We start from the raw sequence: 19,974 nt of genomic DNA, 5'->3' as shown, positions 1-19,974 counted from the left end.
TCATTGTTAATGAACTAAAGAACTTTGCAGCCAACAATCTTCTTCAAGTTGGTGGAGTTAGTTACGTATTAGGATCCATGCATCATTGGTTAGTCACGTACTGGGATTCGTGCATTGAACAGAGAGATTGCTACTATAATACAAGTCTAATTGGGAATTGGGATAAGGGTTCAACTGTAGGTTGATATTTCGGGATAGGCATCATTGGTTAGTCACGTACTGGGATTCGTGCATTGAACGGAGAGATTGTTGCTATAATACAAGTCTAATTGGGAATTTGGGTAAGAGTTCAACTGTAAGTTGATATTTCGGGATAGGCAAAGGATTTGGTAAGATTCCTTATACTTGTAACCGCTTGTGATTGATAATAGTGGATTCTCTGGAGTGGTGACCTTAAATTTACCCGATGGGGTTTTGCCTAGGAGGTTTTCTCCATTCGTAAACAAATTACTATGTTAAATTTATTTCCCGCTGCATTTAGTTTAGTCGGTAATTTGTTTGTGCTATCACGCTATTGCATGTAATTTGACTAATTAATTAACTTGGGTAATTAATTAATTTGCAAAGGGTCAATTCGTTTTAACCCAACAAGTGGTATCAGAGCAGGCACACTCTAATTAGGTTTAATTTTTGTTGTGTGATCCATTGACCCCTGTTTGTCATGGATAGAAGACAGTCTCTTATTATACCTCCTTTATTTGATGGCACTAACTATGCATACTAGAAAGTACATATGAAAACTTTCTTGCAGTCTTTAGATGAGAAGGTGTGGCAAATTGTGGAGATTGGCTGGACTAAGCCAAAGGAAGCGTTGACCGATTACAATGATGTAAAGATCAAAGCGGCAAACTTCAACAGCAGAGCATTGAACGCTATTTTCAGTGTGGTCACGAATGAGGAGTTTAAGAAAATATCCTTGACTAAAACTGCAAAGGAAGCATGGACTATTCTCCAGACGACCTATGAAAGAACTAAGACCATTAAAGATTCCAAGCTTCAAAGGCTTAATACAATCTTTGAGGAGATCAAAATGGAGGAGGACAAGTCATTCAATGAGTTCTATGCCAAACTCAAGGACATAGTCAACTCAGCCTTTAATCTTGGGGAAACTATTCCCAAACCCAATTTTGTGAGAAAGGTGCTCAAATCTCTTCCTGAGAGATTTCATGCCAAGATAACAGCAATTGAAGAATCAAAGGACATTGACTCCATTCTTTTGACAGAGCTAATTGACAACCTGCAAACCTATGAATTGGGTTTGACTAGACTTGGGAAAGGAACCAAAAGTAAGAGTATGGCACTGAAGGCCAAAAGTAATGAGACTAATGAGTCTTCAAATGATGAAAATTCCAAGATAAAGTCCTACATCATTGGGTAGTTCAAGAAGTTCATGAAGAATGCCAATGTGAAAAGTTTTGACAAGGACCGTAAGTAATCCAGTTCTTCTCAATTCAAAAGTCAAGATAGGAAGAAGGATGTTAAGGATGGCAGTTAGTATACTAGTCCCTTCGGACCAAAGTGTTTCGGATGTCAAGGTTTTGGACACATGAAACAAGAATGTCCAACATATCTCAAATGAGACTAATGAGCCTTCAAATGATGAAAATTCCAAGATAAAGTCCTACATCATTGGGTAGTTCAAGAAGTTCATGAAGAATGCCAATGTGAAAAGTTTTGACAAGGACCGTAAGTAATCCAGTTCCTCTCAATTCAAAAGTCAAGATAGGAAGAAGGATGTTAAGGATAGCAGTTAGTATACTAGTCCCTTCGGACCAAAATGTTTCGGATGTCAAGGTTTTGGACACATGAAACAAGAATGTCCAACATATCTCAAGTCGATTGGGAAAAGCAAGACTCTTGCTGCTACCTTGGGTAATACTGAACCTGAGATTGAGTTAGATAACAGTGATGACGAGGAAATCTTAAGTGCTTTCACTGCCAGAGTGGATCCTACTGAGGGGATTGTAGAAGTAGTGGATGAAGAAGAGGATGTGATGGAATCTAAATTTGAGAAAATGGACAATCAAGATGACATTCATACAACCTATGCTAAGTTGTACAAGGTTTCTGAAAAGCATGAGAAACTATATAGGCTGGCCACCAAGAAACTGAGCAATGTGGAGCTAGATCGAGAGGAGCTTTCTACCAAGGTTGATGAAGCCAATCAAACCATTAGGGCTTTACAATTCGAGAACAACTTTCTTGTTGAAAGGACAAAGAAACTTGAGGCAAAGTTGTTCCAGGTCAGAGCTCAATTGGAGAGGACTTCCAGTGCAAAACTCAATGAGATGCAAAGTTTTCAAAAAGCTACTTCTAATAAAATCGATTTGGGGTATGATTTCTCTTCTCCTAATATTGCCTCCTCTAGAACAACTATGTTTGTCTCACCTGCTAATAATGTTAATTCTAAGAATAATGAATCTAAAACTGAAACAGCTAGTGAGAACATAGATAAAAGCAAATCTATTCTAGAAGCACCCCCTAAGGTTGAAAAGAAATAGACTAGAAACCCTAGGACTAAGAAGGAAAACAACAAAAAGTCTCAACAAAAGAAACCGCATTTCTGTCATCACTACGGAGCTTTAGGGCATACACGTCCAAACTGCTATAAGTGGTTAGCCACTCAACAAAGCAATCGTATGCTCTCGTCAGGAAACTAGAATCAGTTTCCATCTTCTCTGGTTCCTTTGGGAGATCTTCTCAAAGCCCTCATATTCCTTTTGAACTTAAACGATTTCAATTATTCCCCCTCTCCTCAGGATCAAAGGTTCACACAAAGGAAAGGTTCTTCCAAGGTGTGGAAGGAAAAAGGCTTAAAGTGATTCAATCACTTTTTCTCTCTCTCCTTTTATGTTTTGCATTACTTGTTTGTTTTCTTTCTAGCTTTTGAGTCAATCTAGCTTTATGCTTTGTGTGTTTCTTTATATTTTTGTTTGGTTGCTTTTGAGTTTTTTTTTTTTCATAAATATAAAAATAAAAATTTGAAAAATCGGAAAAATACAAAAACAATGTATGTTTGTGTATATTGGTACTTGTGTACCTTCGATGGACATTGAAACAAAGTTTTATAAACTTTGTACCTCTTGTACCTTAGATGAGAATCTTAATGCACAACTAAGCAAGTGAACTTTGTGGCTCGTGTTTGTGATGAGTATGATTAAATAATATTTTATACTTAACACTCATATCACTCTTTTTGACGGAACTGACTAGAAAATCCTAAGAGAAAGACATAAATAATCATCTCACCACTAAAGCCCGCCAATCATGAATAACATCTGCGTGCTTCAGCATAACAAAATTGTGATGTTTTGACTTATATAATTGGGTATTTCTTCTCTCTCTTATATGTCCATGCATGATATGTTCAAAAAGAAAATATGCAAAGAATACAAAAGCAAAAAGAAACAAAATGTTTTTAAAAATAGTTGCAAGCGTGTTTCTAAGAGATGTGGGATTTATAGGATGTACCTCGAAAGTGATAGTCTCCATCAAGCAGTTATGGTTGTGTGTGAGTGTATTTGATTCTCTCAAGTCTCAAATCTTCATAATATGAGACACTTATGCACTCTTGCTATGCTTTCACACACAACATGCATACTCTTTGCTACTTTTGATACATGTGCAGGTACAATATGATTTGACCATCACAAGGAATACATGTGTTAATATATGCTCACTAAATTGTCCTAAATTATTTTTGAAATATAAAATTGGTTAGACTTGTTTTATGTGTGTGTGTGTGTTTTGGATCTATGTATGCTTTGCGTATATGTTGAGAGATGTTTTGAGAGCTTAACATGTTGATTGGATCGTTGTTTGAGTTGCTTGTTTGTTGCATTCATATCTATGTGTTTTTCCTTCCTTGAAAAACTCCTTTTCTTCAAGCTCGACAACTCCTCGACAGATCCCTAACAGATTCTTTTCTATCGAGCTTTCTTTATTCAGCCTCAACAAATTCTCGATCCATCAAGATTTCTGGGTTTCTTCTCGATAGATTCTCGACAGCTTCTTCGATCCATCGAGCCATATTTCTGATCATTCTATCTGCTGAATAGATTCTTAATCCATCAAGGTGAGTTTTGCCGTCAACAGATCCTCGACAGCACCTCAACAGATTCATTTCTATCGAGATTTAGTGCTCAACATATCTCGATAGTTACATCAATCCATCGAACTACAATTTATATTTAAAGCTGAGGCGCGATTTCATATTCACTTTTCTCTTTCTCTCTCGACAGAAAACACTTCTCTCTTGCCCCAAACACTCTCCTCTCACTTAAATCACTCTACCCACTCCTTTTTTGGCCTAGATCAAGCTTAAATCTCTTGGTAAGTTTTCTAAATCCCTTCTTTTTCATGCATTCATGCATTTTAGACCTAGGTTTTGGGTTTTTGAAAATTTTTGGGTTGGCTTGTGTTGATTTGGTAATGTATGCTCATGCATTGCATACTCATTGCATTATAACAATATTTCATGCATTTTAGATGTGTGATTGATTATTGTTGTTTGAGTGCTGGTAGGTTTGGATTGGATTTTTACCCATGATGCTTTTAAACTTTGCACGTCACATGTTCATGCATTTTTCATGCATACGTTATATCTTTTCTTTCCTTTTCTGGTTTGTGATGTGTTCTGCTCTCTCTCTCTCTCTCTCAGATAGACTGCGCTATGCACCCAAACAACGCAAATCCACTCCAACTCGAAATCCTCTTCGTGGTTCCAGGTCATCCTCTTCTGATCCTCATATTCCATCTCATATTTGGTTCCATGATGTGAAGGCCAAGACGGACTTCTCTGAGAACTTTCAGGACTGTGGTGTTCATCTGAAACGCCAAGTCATCCTGTCGGATTTCTCCGACACTGCTCTACCCTAAGTCATTCGGACTCGAGGATAGGAGCCCTTCTGTAGGAAGCCCGAGAGGTGTCCAATTGTATTCATTCAAGAGTTTTACTCCAACATGCACGCCATTGATACCTCTGTGCCTCAGTTTGCTACGACATTCAGAGGTATACGTATCTTAGTTACTCCGGATCTTATATCCGAGGTACTACATGTTCCCAAGGTAGCGCATCCTAACTACCCTGGTTGTGAGCGTCTCAGGACTGTGTCTAGAGACGAGCTTATCTCTCACTTTTGTGAGAAACCTTCTTTTTAGGGTGGTTTTCTAAACACCCCTTGCTCGAGCTTTGCAAAAGGTCCAAAATTTTTTACATCGTGATGACCTTCACTCTCACTCCATGGTCTCACTATAACTCCACCACTGAGCCTCATGCTCATTTTCTTCTTTCCTTGATGGAGGATCTTTCTATTGACTTTCCCTCTCACTTCATCACATCTACTATAGATGTGTATCAAAATACTGCTACCGGTGATAAGCTCATCTTTCCTTTGGCTATCATGCGGATCATTCGGCATTTCTCCATTCCTATTCCTCTATTTCCTCTTTTCACCATCATGGGTGCCATCAGCGCCAGTTCTGTTCGGCGGAGCGAGGCCCAACTTTGACCAAAACAGCCACGAGTGGAGACGGATGATCCTGCAACTTCTATTGTTCTGCCTTCTTCTTCGACTCCTTCCACCTCTACTCCTTCTTCCTCGGTAGCTAGTGTGACTCTTAATGCTATCATGGCATAGCTTCAAAGGATGGATGCTCGTCTCGACTATCTCACAGATGAGATGTGTCAGATGAACACCTGAGTCGATCGCATTACTCACAGACAGGCTCGCATGGCTGGCTTTGCTCCTTCTCCAGAGGCCTCGGTTGATGAGGATGATGATACTGATGATGATGAAGATGATGCTAGCTCTTCCAATGATGACGAGATGACGACCTCTCAGTGACTTGCCCTTTGTCATTCGTGACAAAAATAGGGAGTAATTTTGGTTTTGAAAGTAGTCTGGTATTTAGGGGAAGAGTTAGTATAGGACATTTTTTATAGAGGGAGTGTGTATATCTTTTTAAGGGATATAGTGAGGTTTACATGTATTTTCTTATTTCTCCCTTTACATTAGCTTCTTGTAGACTGGTCTTGTGACCATTTATTGACATACATTGTACTTTATTTTCATATATATGATGATGTATGTTTTTTTCTTCACCTACCTCTACATGTGTTTTTTCTTTTCTTTCTTTATATACATATTTTTTTATGTATGCAATCTTTATTTCTGTTTCACACATGATGCCTTGATGAGTTTTTGTTTAAGTGTTTCAGAAAGACCGGTTGTGAAAGTTTACCATGCCATGAACACTCTTCTTTCAAAGTTTTTCAAGAGTTTATGTTAAGGTTAGATTTATTTTGTAATTCAACAAGTGGTTATGAGTTTAGTGATTTAAAACTTCTCTCATGATTCATTTGTTTGTTGTGGTTTTGTCACGGATTGCCAAATGTGAAGATTGTTAGGGACATTTTTATGTAATTGGCTAATCCTTTGACAAAACGCACTTTACTTGTATTTGGGTAAATCTAGGATAAGTTTAGTACTTCAAGAAATAAGTATTCAAGTTTAGTATTAAAGCCATGCAAGTCTGACCAAGAAACAAGTAAAGAAAGTTCTATTCTTTAAAACTCGATAGCAATCTCAACAGAAAGACTTCTATCGAGATTCAATGTTGAAGCTCGACACAAGCTGTATTTGTCGAGAATTACAAAATTAGATTTTCCAAATCTGATTACACACATATTCCTATGTATTTGTGTAGGGTTTCTTTTCTCACAACTCTAGACATATATAAGGATTATTTTAAGGGTCGTCACAAAGTAATACAAAAGGACAATACATGCATTATGTGACCGGAAGCAGAAATTGCTCTAGTTCATCATTCTTCCTGTAGAAGTTACTACGTCTTTACGCCAAGGGTTTTGTGACTAAGGAGCTTCCTAATCTTCATTGTTGATGAACTAAAGAACTTTGTTGCCAACAATCTTCATCAAGTTGGTGGAGTTAGTCACGTATTAGGATTCGTGCATCGTTGGTTAGTCATGTACTGGGATTCATGCATTGAACGGAGAGATTGCCGCTACAATACAAGTCCAATTGGGTATTGGGGTAAGGGTTCAACTGTAGGTTGGTATTTCAGGATAGGCCAAAGGGTTTGGTAAGATTCCTTATACTTGTAACAGCTTGTGACTGATAATAATGGATTCTCGGAAGTGATGACCTTAAATTCACTGGTGGGGTTTTGCCTTGGAGGTTTTACCCATTCATAAACAAATCACCATGTCAAATTTATTTTCCATTGAATTTAGTTTAGTTGGTGATTTGTTTGTACTACCATGCTATTGCATGTAATTTGACTAATTAATTAACATGTGTAATTAATTAATTTGCAATGGGTCAATTCATTTTAACCCAATAAAGTGTGGGAGTAATCATAAAAGACTTCATGGTTTGGTGGTGGCAGCTTATTCAAAGTACCTATCTGGCCAATCACAGCTTCTGAAGTGGAAATGCTAGCAATTGAATGTGGCATCCTTCTTACCCGAGAAATGGAGCTATCACAAGTGATCATTGAGTCGAATGCTTTATCAATTGTGCAGAGTATAGCTGATGGTGAAACTAATGGTAGTCTAGGCCATTTGTATAGTGGTATTAGTCAAATCCTTGAGTTCTTCAGCATGTAGGAAATTAAGCATTTGAAACGAGAATACAATAGGGTAGCTCATGAGCTTGCCTAACTTGCCAGGAGGAATGAAGCATCATAAAGCTAGATAGGGGTCTCCCCTCCCACGGTGCAAAAGCTCATCTTAGTAGAATGTATCTAGCTTAGGACTAATATTTGGTCTTGATTGTTCTCTGTTGTACTTCCTTTTCTTTCTACTATGTATCTAGTTTCGTATATTAAAAAAAAAAAAATCAATCAAGATATATATATATATATATATATATGTGTGTGTGTGTATATGTGTGTGTGTGTGTTGGATCAAGGAGCTATCCTTACCTTCCACAATCAACTTACCAAATCCTAAATCTCAGCCCAATTCAGTGCCCATAGCATTGCAAAAAAGAGAGTAGAAAACCAACACCACAGCAGGGTAATTATCTCTAACAACAGCTGATGTGGCAGTTTGGGTCATGTAAGAAATTGGTAGTACGTCTAGCATTTCTCTTTAAATAAAAAAATAAATAAAAAAAAGTGCTCAAACTACAAATAATATTAAAAAATTGAATAGATAAAATAATGCCAAGGCTTCTTTACCCTTTTAATTTTGTTAAATGTTTCTTTCAGTTGCGTTTATTAAATTAGAAAATATTATAGGAATATACTTAAAAATATGCCATGCTTTTGAATCAAAATCTTCTGTACCATTTTCTCTACACCACTCTATATACCACTGATAAAATTTTGCCATGTGTCCATTAATCCCTAAATTTATACTTTTAATTTCTTTTACCTAAAATAAAAGATAAAAATAAATAAATAAAACCTTCTTTTCCCCACCACCATCAACCTCCTCCTCTGGCCATCAACCTCCTCCCTAGCACCAACTAAGACTACCACCACAAACTATTCCTGAAGGCTTATATCTTTGTTGAATGTTCCCAATGCACACCTCTATCCATTACCTTGCAAAACCCCTTCATCTACCCATTGCATCTTCCTCTTAAGCAAACAAAAACCATTATCCCTATGAACCCCAAAACCAAAATTGACCCAACAATGTGACCAATCAATCTGAAAGAATCAAATCTTGACAACGACAGAAGCGTTTTTTGTTTATTTTTTTTTTTTTATATCTTTTATTTTAGGCAAGAGAAATTCAAAACATAAATTTAGGAATTAACGAACACATGGAAGAATTTTATTGGTGGTACATAAAGTAGTATAGAGAAAATGATATAGAAGATTTCGATTCGTTTCATCCTCCCACAAAAGCATGGAGTCCAAATTTTATGTTCTATTTTTTCTACTCCACTCTATACTTCACCAATAAAAACATATTCTATGTCCACTTATTTAATTATCTCCTACCATTATACCTTTCCTAATTTCAATTACTTAAAATAAAATAAAAACCTCAGCCCGTCCCCACCACTACCACCACCGGCGTTAGCATCATCAACCCAACACCATCCCCACCACTACCACCACCCCTCTCTAACACTAGGACCTTATTCTGAATTTTAAACTAAAAGTTATTAAGGAAAAGAAATATTACTAAAAATGAAAAATCCATGTTTGTGGGGCCTTAATGGAGTAATTTGCCAAAATTAGGGCAAACCTCGAGGCACAATCTCAAGTCTTGATTAGAAGATTATTTCTCTTTAACCCTCCAAATTTCATGCAATTCTAACGTCGTGACCTCAATGAGTTCTATTGCTTCAAGAAAGCATGTGCCGTTTGTTTTACATCAATATTTCCAACTTAATAATATCAAAGAATTAAGACAAAAATAGTATTTTCTGAGTCCAAAAATAATATATAATTTCAACTATTTTTTATTATTATAGAATTTCAACCTATGATGTCTGCTCTCGATGATAACTCTTTTATCATCAAACCAGAAGGACACTAATCAATTTTTGGTATAAGCGGGGAGTTGAACTCTCGATCTCTTATTCAATCATCAGAAATTTAAATAGTTTAGCTAACTGGAACCCATGATAATATATAATCTCAAACTGAAGATGAGATTTAAAATTACTATTAATAAATTAAAAATGACTCTCCTAAAAAAAAATGACAAAGTTTGGCTAGAACCAATTCACTCAATACCTTTTTATTAGTGTGAATTTTGACAAATCTATCATTGGATTACATTTTCTTCTTATGTCCTCCATACTTGCAAAATTTATAGAAAATTAAAAATCAATAATTACTTTATCAATCAATTTTTTAAATTGCAAGTTTTTGTAGTTTAAAATTATGCATAAAAAATAAGTTTATGTTATAATAAATAACATCTATTTAATACAAAATTTGACGCATGTTAAAAGCATAAAAAAAATATGAAATTTAATGGTTTGTGTTAATGTATATTATGTTATGGGCTTTAGGCCCAATTAGGTTACTTGTATAGCACACTTGTACTTGTACTACATTCTACTTGTACTGCACACATATGCCTCCTATATAAAGGCAGTGATGTATATTCTTTTATTTATGAAATACAATACAATTATTCTGTATTTCTAACATGGTATCAAAGCCACTGCTCTGATCCTTTGGTGTGCCGCTCTTAAGCAGTCTTGTCTTCTTGGGTGTCCTCTGTAGCCGTTTTTGTGAGCAGCACCGCTGCCTTCACCGCGACTCCAATACATCAAAGACCACTGCCTTGCCGCCACCACTGCTTCCGCTTCGCCGATCAGACCACAGACAGCATCATTGGAAAGTAGTCTCTCCGATCTGCCGTTCTGTGAAATTTCGTCTTCATCGGACCTCCCACGCGCCCCCACGCGCCGCCAGAATTCTCGGCGTCACAGCCACGCGCCTCCACGCGCAGCCACGCGCCTCCACGCGCGACCTGTCTCTGTCACGCGCTTCCACGCACCGGATCTGTCCGCTGACGTCATCACCTGTGCCACGTCAGCCCTAGCTGCGTCAGCATCCACTGATCTGCTGACGTCATCGCCACGTCATCCTGTGACGTCATCTGCCGACCATTGACCGTTGACTTTCGCCAGGTTGACCGTTGACTTTGACCAGGTTGACCGTTGCCTTTTGACCAGAGTTGACTTTTTGCAGTCCGGGTCCTCCTTACCCAGTTTTTCGCGTAGATTTCATTTTTGCATATTTTGCTTCAAAATGAAGAATAAGGACAAGTCTTCTACCTCTTGCAACAATCGTCGCCGACAATCCAACAAACGTTTTTGCAATTTTTGCAAACGTTTTGGCCATAATATTGAGACTTGCTATCAACGCAACAAATCAGCTGTTTCCATTTCTGCTGCTATTGTTGCTAACACTGAGAGTGTCCAACCTATGGCTCCCGTCTCTGCAAAGTCTCAGTCTTCTGGATCCACTTTCACCATTTCCAGAGATGACCTTATAAATATCATCGCCAATGTCATTCGTACGGTTGGTAATGCATCTTATTCCTCTTCTCTCTCAGCTTTATCTGGTATGTCTCCTACCTCTTGGCTTATGGATTCTGCTTGTTGCAATCACATGACACCTCACTCGTCCTTATTTTCTGACCTTAAACCTGCACCGCACCCTCTTAATATTCGCACAGGAAATGGTTCCACAATGTCTGGTCATAATATAGGTTCCGTTGTGACCTCCAATCTCTCGGTTCCTGGAGTCTTTAATATTCCTGACCTTTCTTATAATTTATTTTCTGTTTGACAATTAGCTGAGTTGGGTTATCGCATTATCTTTGATTATTCTGGGTGTATTGTGCAGGATCCGAGGACGGGACAGGAGCTTGGGACTGGTCCTAGAGTTGGGCGTATGTTTCCCGTGGACAACCTTCGTCTTCCACTTGTTGCTCCTGTTTCTGTTGCTGCAGTTGCTACAGCTTCTTCAATTCCTTCCCTTGCACTTTGGCATGCTCGACTTGGTCATGCATCCTCCTCTCGGGTACAACAATTAGCTTCTAGAGGTTTGTTAGGTTCAGTGTCTACAAAAAATTTTGATTGTGTTTCGTGCCAATTAGGAAAACAACCAGCTTTGCCCTTCAATACTAGTGAATCAATATCCACTGATATCTTTGACCTTATTCATTCTGATGTTTGGGGCCCTTCTTCTGTCTCTAGTATTGGTGGGTCTTGATATTTTGTTGTCTTTGTTGATGATTACTCTCGCTATAGCTGGATTTTTAATATGAAACATCGTTCTGAATTATTGCAAGTATATTCTAATTTTGCAAAAATGGTTGAAACTCAATTTTCCAAACGCATCAAAATTTTTCGATCTGATAATGCTCTTGAATATACTCAATATGCTTTCCAAGCTGTTTTGCATTCCTATGGCATTGTTCATCAACTAACTTGTCCAGGTACCTCTCAGCAAAATGGTAGAGCCGAACGGAAACTTCGTCATATTCTTGACACTGTTCGTGCTCTTCTTCTCTCTGCCAAAGTTCCTGCTCCTTTTTGGGGCGAAGCTGCTCTTCATGCTGTTCATACTATTAATCGCATTCCGAGTCCGGTTATCCAAAATCAAACTCCATATGAGCGCCTTTTTGGGTCATCTCCAGACTATCACCACCTTCGCTCCTTTGGTTCTACTTGTTTCGTTCTTCTTCAGCCACATGAGCATAACAAACTTGAGCCTCGGTCAAGGCTTTGTTGTTTTCTTGGCTATGGCGAAACTCAAAAGGGGTATCGGTGTTATGACCCTGTCTCTCATCGTCTTCGTGTTTCCCGCAATGTTGTCTTTTGGGAACATCACCTCTTTGTCGAGCTCTCTCACTTTCGTGCCTCCCTATCTTCCTCCTCTGTTTTAGATCTTTTTCCAGATGAGGCACATATTCCTTCTGTAGCTGCTCCTGATCCTCCTGTAGTTGCTCCTGATTCTCTTGTAGACTTCTCTGTCCAACCACCAGATATCACTGATCCCTTTCCTAGTTCACTCTTTAATGAACAGGTGGAAGATGAACAGGTTGAAGACGAGCTACCCAACCCCAACCCTGAGCTTGGGTCCCCTGCTCCTGCTCCGCCTGAAGATCTTGCACAAGACATTCCACCTCGTCACTCAACTCGAGTAAGATCTATTCCTACACATTTACTTGACTATCATTATTACACTGCTCTTGCTACATTACATGAGCCTCACACCTATCGTGAGGCTTCCACTGACCCTTTATGGCAGATTGCAATGAAAGAGGAACTTGATACATTATCTAAGAACCATACTTGGGATTTGGTGACACTCCCTCCCGGGAAATCTGTGGTTGGTTGTAAGTGGATCTACAAGATTAAGACTCGCTCTGATGGGTCCATTGAGCGCTACAAAGCTCGTCTTGTTGCAAAAGGTTTTACACAGGAGTATGGGATTGATTATGAAGAGACCTTTGCTCCGGTTGCTCGTATCTCATCTGTCCGTGCCCTCTTAGCTGTTGCTGCTGCCCGTAAATGGGATCTTTTTCAGATGGATGTCAAAAATGCATTCCTTAATGGGGATTTACATGAAGAAGTTTATATGCAACCTCCTCCTGGTCTCTCTGTTGACTCAAATAAGGTTTGTTACCTTCGACGTGCACTTTATGGCCTTAAACAAGCTCCACGAGCTTGATTTGCCAAATTCAGCTCCACCATCTCTCATTTGGGTTACATGGCCAGTCATTATGATTCTGCCTTATTTCTTCGTCGCACTGACAAAGGCACTATTTTACTTCTCCTATATGTGGATGATATGATCATAACTGGTGATGACCTCAGTGGCATTCAAGAACTTAAGAATTTTCTCAGTCAGCAATTTGAGATGAAAAATCTTGGACATCTCAGCTACTTCTTGGGTCTTGAAATCACTCATTCTACTGATGGACTTTATCTTACTCAAGCTAAATATGCTTCTGAACTCTTGTCTCGAGCTGGACTCACTGATAGCAAGACTATTGACACTCTAGTTGAGCTTAATGCGCATCTGACTCCCTCAGGGGGGAAACCATTGTCTAATCCCTCTCTTTACAGACGATTGGTTGGCAGCCTAGTTTATCTCACAGTTACTCATCCAGACATCTCCTATGCTGTTCATCAGGTGAGCCAGTATCTGTCTGCTCCACGATCAACTCACTATGCTGCTGTTCTGCGCATTCTTCGATACTTGAAGGGCACCCTCTTTCATGGCCTTTTCTACTCAGCTCAGTCTCCTCTTGTACTCCGTGCATTCTCTGATGCTGATTGGGCAGGAGATCCTACTGATCGCAGGTCTACTACAGGTTACTGTTTTCTCCTTGGTTCTTCTTTGATTTCTTGGCGAAGTAAGAAACAAACTTTTGTGGCCCGCTCCAGTACTGAAGCAGAGTATCGTGCTCTTGCTGATACCACATCTGAGCTCCTTTGGTTACGATGGCTCCTTAAGGATTTGGGTGTGTCCACCTCCTCTGCTACTCCCCTTTATTGTGACAACCAGAGTGCCATTCATATTGCTCATAATGATGTCTTTCATGAACGGACTAAACACATTGAGATTGATTGTCATTTTATCCGTTATCATCTTGTCCATGGTGCTCTTAAGCTTTTCTCCGTCTCCTCCAAAGATCAACTTGTAGATATCTTCACCAAGTCACTTCCTAAGGGACGCACTCGTGATTTGGTTGACAACCTCAAGTTGGTCTCACGTCCACCTTGAGTTTGAGGGGGGCTGTTAATGTATATTATGTTATAGGCTTTAGGCCCAATTAGGTTACTTGTATAGCACACTTGTACTTGTACTACATTCTACTTGTACTGCACACATATGCCTCCTATATAAAGGCAGTGATGTATATTCTTTTATTTATGAAATACAATACAATTATTCTGTATTTCTAACAGTTTGATTAACACAAAATTTGAGGCGTATTAAAAGCATAAAAAATATGAAATTTAATAGTTGGATTTTCAAAATATGTGTAGCCTTATTCTACAATCAAATTTGTAATCAAACTTTGTGCAATTAAAAATAACAATATAAATAAATAAATAGATTGCTATCTTATATATATTATCAAATAGTTTATATAAAGACCTATCCAAAAAAAAAATAGTTTATATAAAGTAGCAATTTCTCACAAAACTTATTGACATCCTTCTACTAAATTCATCAGTGATCGGTTCTCAGTTAAAGATGGAGTTTTCCGGCATTGAACTACCAACCGTCTGCCACGTGGTAGCCATGCCATACCCAGGCCGAGGCCACATAAACCCGATGATGAACCTCTGCAAGTTACTATCCTCAGAAAAACACCATCTTCTCATTACCTTTGTTGTCACTGAGGAGTGGCTCGGCTACATCGGTTCCGAACCCAAACCCAACAACATCCGCTTTGCCTCCATCCCTAACGTTGTCCCCCCAGAAAGTTTGAGATCTGCTGACTTCACTGGCTTCTACGAAGCTGTGATGACCAAGATGGAAGCTCCCTTTAAGGAACTTCTTGATCAGCTTGAGCACCCAGTTGAAGCTATGTTAGGTGATGTTGAGTTACCGTGGACGATAAGCGTGGGCAATAGAAGGAATATTCCAGTGGCCTCGGTTTCGACCATGCCTGCTGTTTTTTTCTCAATGTTGCATCATTGGGATCTTTTCGTACGGAACCGACACTTGGCGGTTAATTCTCTTGGTAAGTGTTACTATTACATTCATGATTCATGTGTTTTAGTTACACAGTTTTTCTTTTACTTTAGACCTCACTTCTCAACTGTGTCTAGTCAAGCTTGTTTTATTAGAAAAAAAATGATATATTACAAATTTGATAAAAGAGAGAGTCCAACTAAACAAAAATTTTGATAACAAATTTCACCCGTCTGTAATTGGTGTCATAAAATTATGATAATAGATGTCTAAATGAAAATGATGTTACCACCAATTATATTCTGCCAACTCAACATATTGTGAAATTTGTTGTTTAGCTTTTTGATAAATGAAAAATGTGGATGGAATAAACAAAATTTATAAAATCTACCGCGCCTATTTTTATTGCTACAATTATGCTTATAGATTTGCAACTTTAAGTCATTTTGATAAGATAGAACCTATGACATAGACAAATATTTTTCATCCTTAATAATTAGAATTTTCAATCTATGATAAGAATTTGTTTAGAACGTTTATAAAATAAAATAAAAATTAAAGTGAATCATTTCTAACAACGATTTTGAAATAAAAATCAAAAGCTGAGATCAAATGTGATGATAAGAATTAAGAACCTGGCAGCAGCAGCAGCATCATGGTTCAACAGTAATCCAGCAACTCTTATGCTACTGCATGTTGTACTGCAGCAACAAGTGGCAGAGCCAGAATCTGACTTGAGAGGGGCAAAAATTACATTTGACGTCACACATACATACATACATACATATATATATATATGTAGTATTTGAGATCAATTTGCAAAATAACAATTCATTCATGTGTATATTAAGCAATATTTGAATGCAAGAAAATTCAAAATAAAATAACATATTCATTATATTATTTATCTATTAGGGGTTTATTTACATAAAAAATCATTTTGAAATCGTAATTATAAAAAATGTTATATCATGAGGGTTTTGGTTTTGGTTTAAAAAACCATCCTATTTATTAACTATTTATTCATATAATTTTTAAATGCATTTATTGTATTATATAATATAATAGAAGAAATATTAATAGATTTTTTGGGTGAGGCCAGGGGGGGGCAAGTACCCTTTCGACCACCCCTGGCTCCACCCCTAGACTAACAACATCAAAACAAGGCAGTGCAGCATAGCAAGACAGCATCTAGCTAGCTGTTGATTGCAGTGCAGCAGCTGTTAGAATTTTGTAATTGCTAGTCTAGTTCAATAGCTTTGGATTGCTTTCCTAGCTGGTGTGATTGTAATTAGACATCATGACAATTGTGACTTCACACAACATAATAGACATTATTGGTTTAACGTCTAAAGCAGTAAGCAAGGAGTATAAATTTTATTTTAGATTTTCATGGCATATAAAAAATATAAATTTGTTGGAAAATAAATATAGCTATATTGCAAGATTTTATTTTGGCCACCCTATATATTGGTCGTAACATACTTAAATGGAAGGAACTAATAGGTGGTCAGTGTAGCCTTTTTTGTAATGAATTCAATGCATTTTTGGTCAGTTGGTTTAACTAGTACAACCTAGAGAATATAAGTAGATTTTAGTTCTCAAAGGCATTAACAGGGTTGGCTAGGACGTGTTGATCCACTTAAAGAGCCATCTGGTTCATTTCTTTCTAGTTTAGACTTGATATTACTGCAAAACATTGATATCTGACTTGGATGTCTGACTCTTTTGTGTGTATAGAACTTGGAGAGCAGCATGTGGACCAAATCCCCGGACTTTCTTCAACACAAGTAGCTGACCTTCAAACAATCATTCATGAAACCGACCCTCAAGTACTGCAGCTTGCAATGGAATGCATTTCAAGGGTGCCGAAAGCACAATATCTTCTACTCACTTCTGTCTACGAGCTTGAACCCCAAGCCTCTGACAATTTAAATGCAATATTTCCATTCCCTGTCTACCCTATTGGCCCTGCCATACCTTACTTAGAACTTGAACATAATTCCTCTATTACAAGAACTCACAACATCCCCAACTATCTCCAATGGCTAGATTCCCCCCGTGGGTTCTGTCTTGTACATCTCATTGGGAAGTTTCCTTTCAGTTTCAGGCACCCAAATGGTTGAAATTGCTACTGGGCTGCGTAATAGTGGTGTTAGATTCTTGTGGGTGGCTCGTGGAGAAGCTTCTCGGTTGAAAGAGAGTTGTGGTGATTTGGGATTGGTAGTGCCATGGTGTGACCAACTGAAGGTGTTGTGCCATTCTTCTGTAGGAGGTTTCTGGACACATTGTGGGTGGAATTCCACTCTAGAAGCAATTTTCACAGGCGTGCCAATGCTTACTTTCCCGTTGTTTATGGACCAAGTACCAATTAGTAGGCAAATTGTAGAAGACTGGAAGATTTGGTGGAGGATAAAGAGATCAACAGTGGGAAGTGAAATGTCCGTGACCAAAGAAGAAATATCAGAGCTTGGGCAAAGGTTTATGAATGTGGAAAGTGGAGAGGGTAAGGAATTAGAGAAAGAGCAAGAGGACTAAAAGATATTTGTCGCCAAGCTATTTTAGAAGGTGGATCATCTTATAAAAACCTTGCTGCATTTTTAGAAGGCATTTCGCAAAGCCACAACCATTGAGCAGTTTCCTCATGTAGATGTGCTAGTGTTTTTTTTTTTTTTTTTTTAAATAAAACAACAAATATTTGTTTATTGCTTAATGGTTAATATCAGTGTTTACAATGGTTTGGATAATGGGTGGGCATTAGAACCCCCCATACCTAAAGATACAGCAGCCAACATTCTATTGCAGCTTTATTACAAGATTTAACTAACTTCAGTAAAAGAAATACTTCTAAAGCCCCTACTGCACTCCTTGATATCATCCACAACTATACCATAAGAATTAAAACAGGCCAATCAAGAAATCTGTAGGATCAAGAAGCTGTCCCTTCCACAATCAACCTACCAAATCCCAGATCTCAGCCCCAATTCAGTGCCCATAGCATTGCTAAAGGAGAGTAGAAACAACCACCACAGCAGGATTCGATAATTGTCTCTAACAACAGCACCCAGCCATAACCATGTATTCTCTATTTACAACAAAAGTTTCTGTTTCCTTGGAAGACATTAAGAAGATTTGTCTCTTATAAATAGTCTTCTTGGTTTGAAGCATTGCCTTTCTTATTGCCAGCAATGTTGCTACCTTTCTGTTATTAGGTTGAAGACTAATGCATCCAGCATAAAATTTTCTTGTTGTGGCTTAGATAATAGCATTTCAAGTTATATATAAATACCGTGAAGGGTCAGTGTCTATATAAATACCCAAACCCCAACTGGTCTCTCTTCTCTCTTTCAATTCTTAACGTAAAACCGGAGCTAGCTACTTGTCCGATACTTTCCCTTTTTGTTTCGTGTTACATTTCGGATCCCAAACCCGATATTTCTATATTTCCTCCCTTCTTCGATTTCTCCGCTCCATATTTATCTCCCTTCTTCCAATCTATTTATTTTTGACGGTGGGTGATGATATTATTAGCAGCAAAACACATAAGAGTTTGGTTTCAGTTACTTTTTTGAACCAAAGCAAGAGTGAAGCAAAAGCAAAGAGGGTCGCTCGGGATCAGAGAAGAGTTATTAAGATATAAAATCGTGAGTCAATAATTGAAAAAGAAAGAAAGAAAAGGAAACAAAATGTGGGCAGCCATACATTACTGCATACTATTTGAAAGTGGTCTCATTATAGCGACCGACTGTGATTTATATGTGTGTGCTTTTTTACCCAAATAAAAAGAATCAAAGATTGTGCAAGCCGAAGTTTCTGACAATAATTTTTTTTTTTCTATTAAAATTTAAAACCCAACAAATAATAACCCAATAAAAACCCGGTTACTACTTTTATCTACCGTGTAAAGCAAAGCACATTACTCCTCGGTTTTCAAGAATTCCAAAGACGGAAAAAACTCTCAGTCTCTTTTGTTTTTGTTTAGGTGGTCGAGAAATGAAAGCGGTACATGAGTGGACAAAGAGACATGAGAATAAGGATGACATTGGCCTTTAGACCAAGAGAGTCCCTCTATTATTAAATTGCAACCATTATTATTCGAAAGCGACTTACCCAAAACCCAAACCCCCACAATCCCAACCCAACTCAACTCAACTGTTCCCCCTTCTTTGTCTTTCTTTCACTCTTTAGCCCACACCCACTCTTTTTTTTTTTTTCCACTGTAAAATAAACTAAAATTTTCAAAATAACATTAAATAAATAAATGTGACCCATGATTTATTGAATGATGCTATATTGAAATGAAGAACAAGCAAAAGCAAAAGCAAAAGCAAACCCAAATCTTAAAAAATGAAAATAACATTGTGTTTGGTTATTTTTAAGAAAGTGCATATATGTAATAAAAAAGAAATTGAGATATTCTCTCACCTTGTTTGATTAGAATGCAATAGATTGAGAACTCTGTTGAGCTTGCTTTGGTTCAAAAAAGTAACTGAAACCAAATTCTTGTGTGTTTTGCTGCTAATAATATCATCACCCACCGTCAAAAATAAATAGATTGGAAGAAGGGAGATAAATATGGAGCGGAGAAATCGAAGAAGGGAGGAAATATAGAAATATCGGGTTTGGGATCCGAAATGTAACACGAAACAAAAAGGGAAAGTATCGGACAAGGAGCTAGCTTCGGGTTTTACGATACGAATTGAAAGAGAGAAGAGAGACCAGTTGGGGTTTGGGTATTTCCATTTCAAATTGAAAGAGAGTAGCTCTTTTTGTTTTTTGTTTTTGTTATTTTAAATAGATAATAGCATT

The 19,974-nt window shown here is 37.8% G+C and overlaps 1 long non-coding RNA gene and 1 pseudogene across 2 annotated transcripts in view; one reads left to right on the top strand and one right to left on the bottom strand.

Annotated features, from left to right (window-relative positions):
• Positions 1–19,955, bottom strand: part of LOC126713098 (uncharacterized) — a 28,414-nt gene extending 8,459 nt beyond the window's left edge. For both annotated transcript variants that reach the window (XR_007651267.1, XR_007651268.1), the window contains exons 1-2: positions 19,591–19,955; positions 15,801–15,894 (exon numbers count right to left, since the gene is read on the bottom strand). This is a non-coding gene — a long non-coding RNA (uncharacterized LOC126713098). The remainder of the gene's footprint in view (positions 1–15,800; positions 15,895–19,590) is intronic.
• LOC126713097 (UDP-glycosyltransferase 87A1-like) lies at positions 14,648–17,938 on the top strand (annotated as a pseudogene).
• Positions 19,956–19,974: the final 19 nt, after the last annotated feature.

Source organism: Quercus robur, chromosome 2, assembly GCF_932294415.1.
Source record: "Quercus robur chromosome 2, dhQueRobu3.1, whole genome shotgun sequence".
Lineage (NCBI taxonomy): Eukaryota > Viridiplantae > Streptophyta > Magnoliopsida > Fagales > Fagaceae > Quercus > Quercus robur.
Note: the sequence above shows the minus strand (reverse complement) of the source record. Positions and strands in the feature narration are given on the sequence as shown.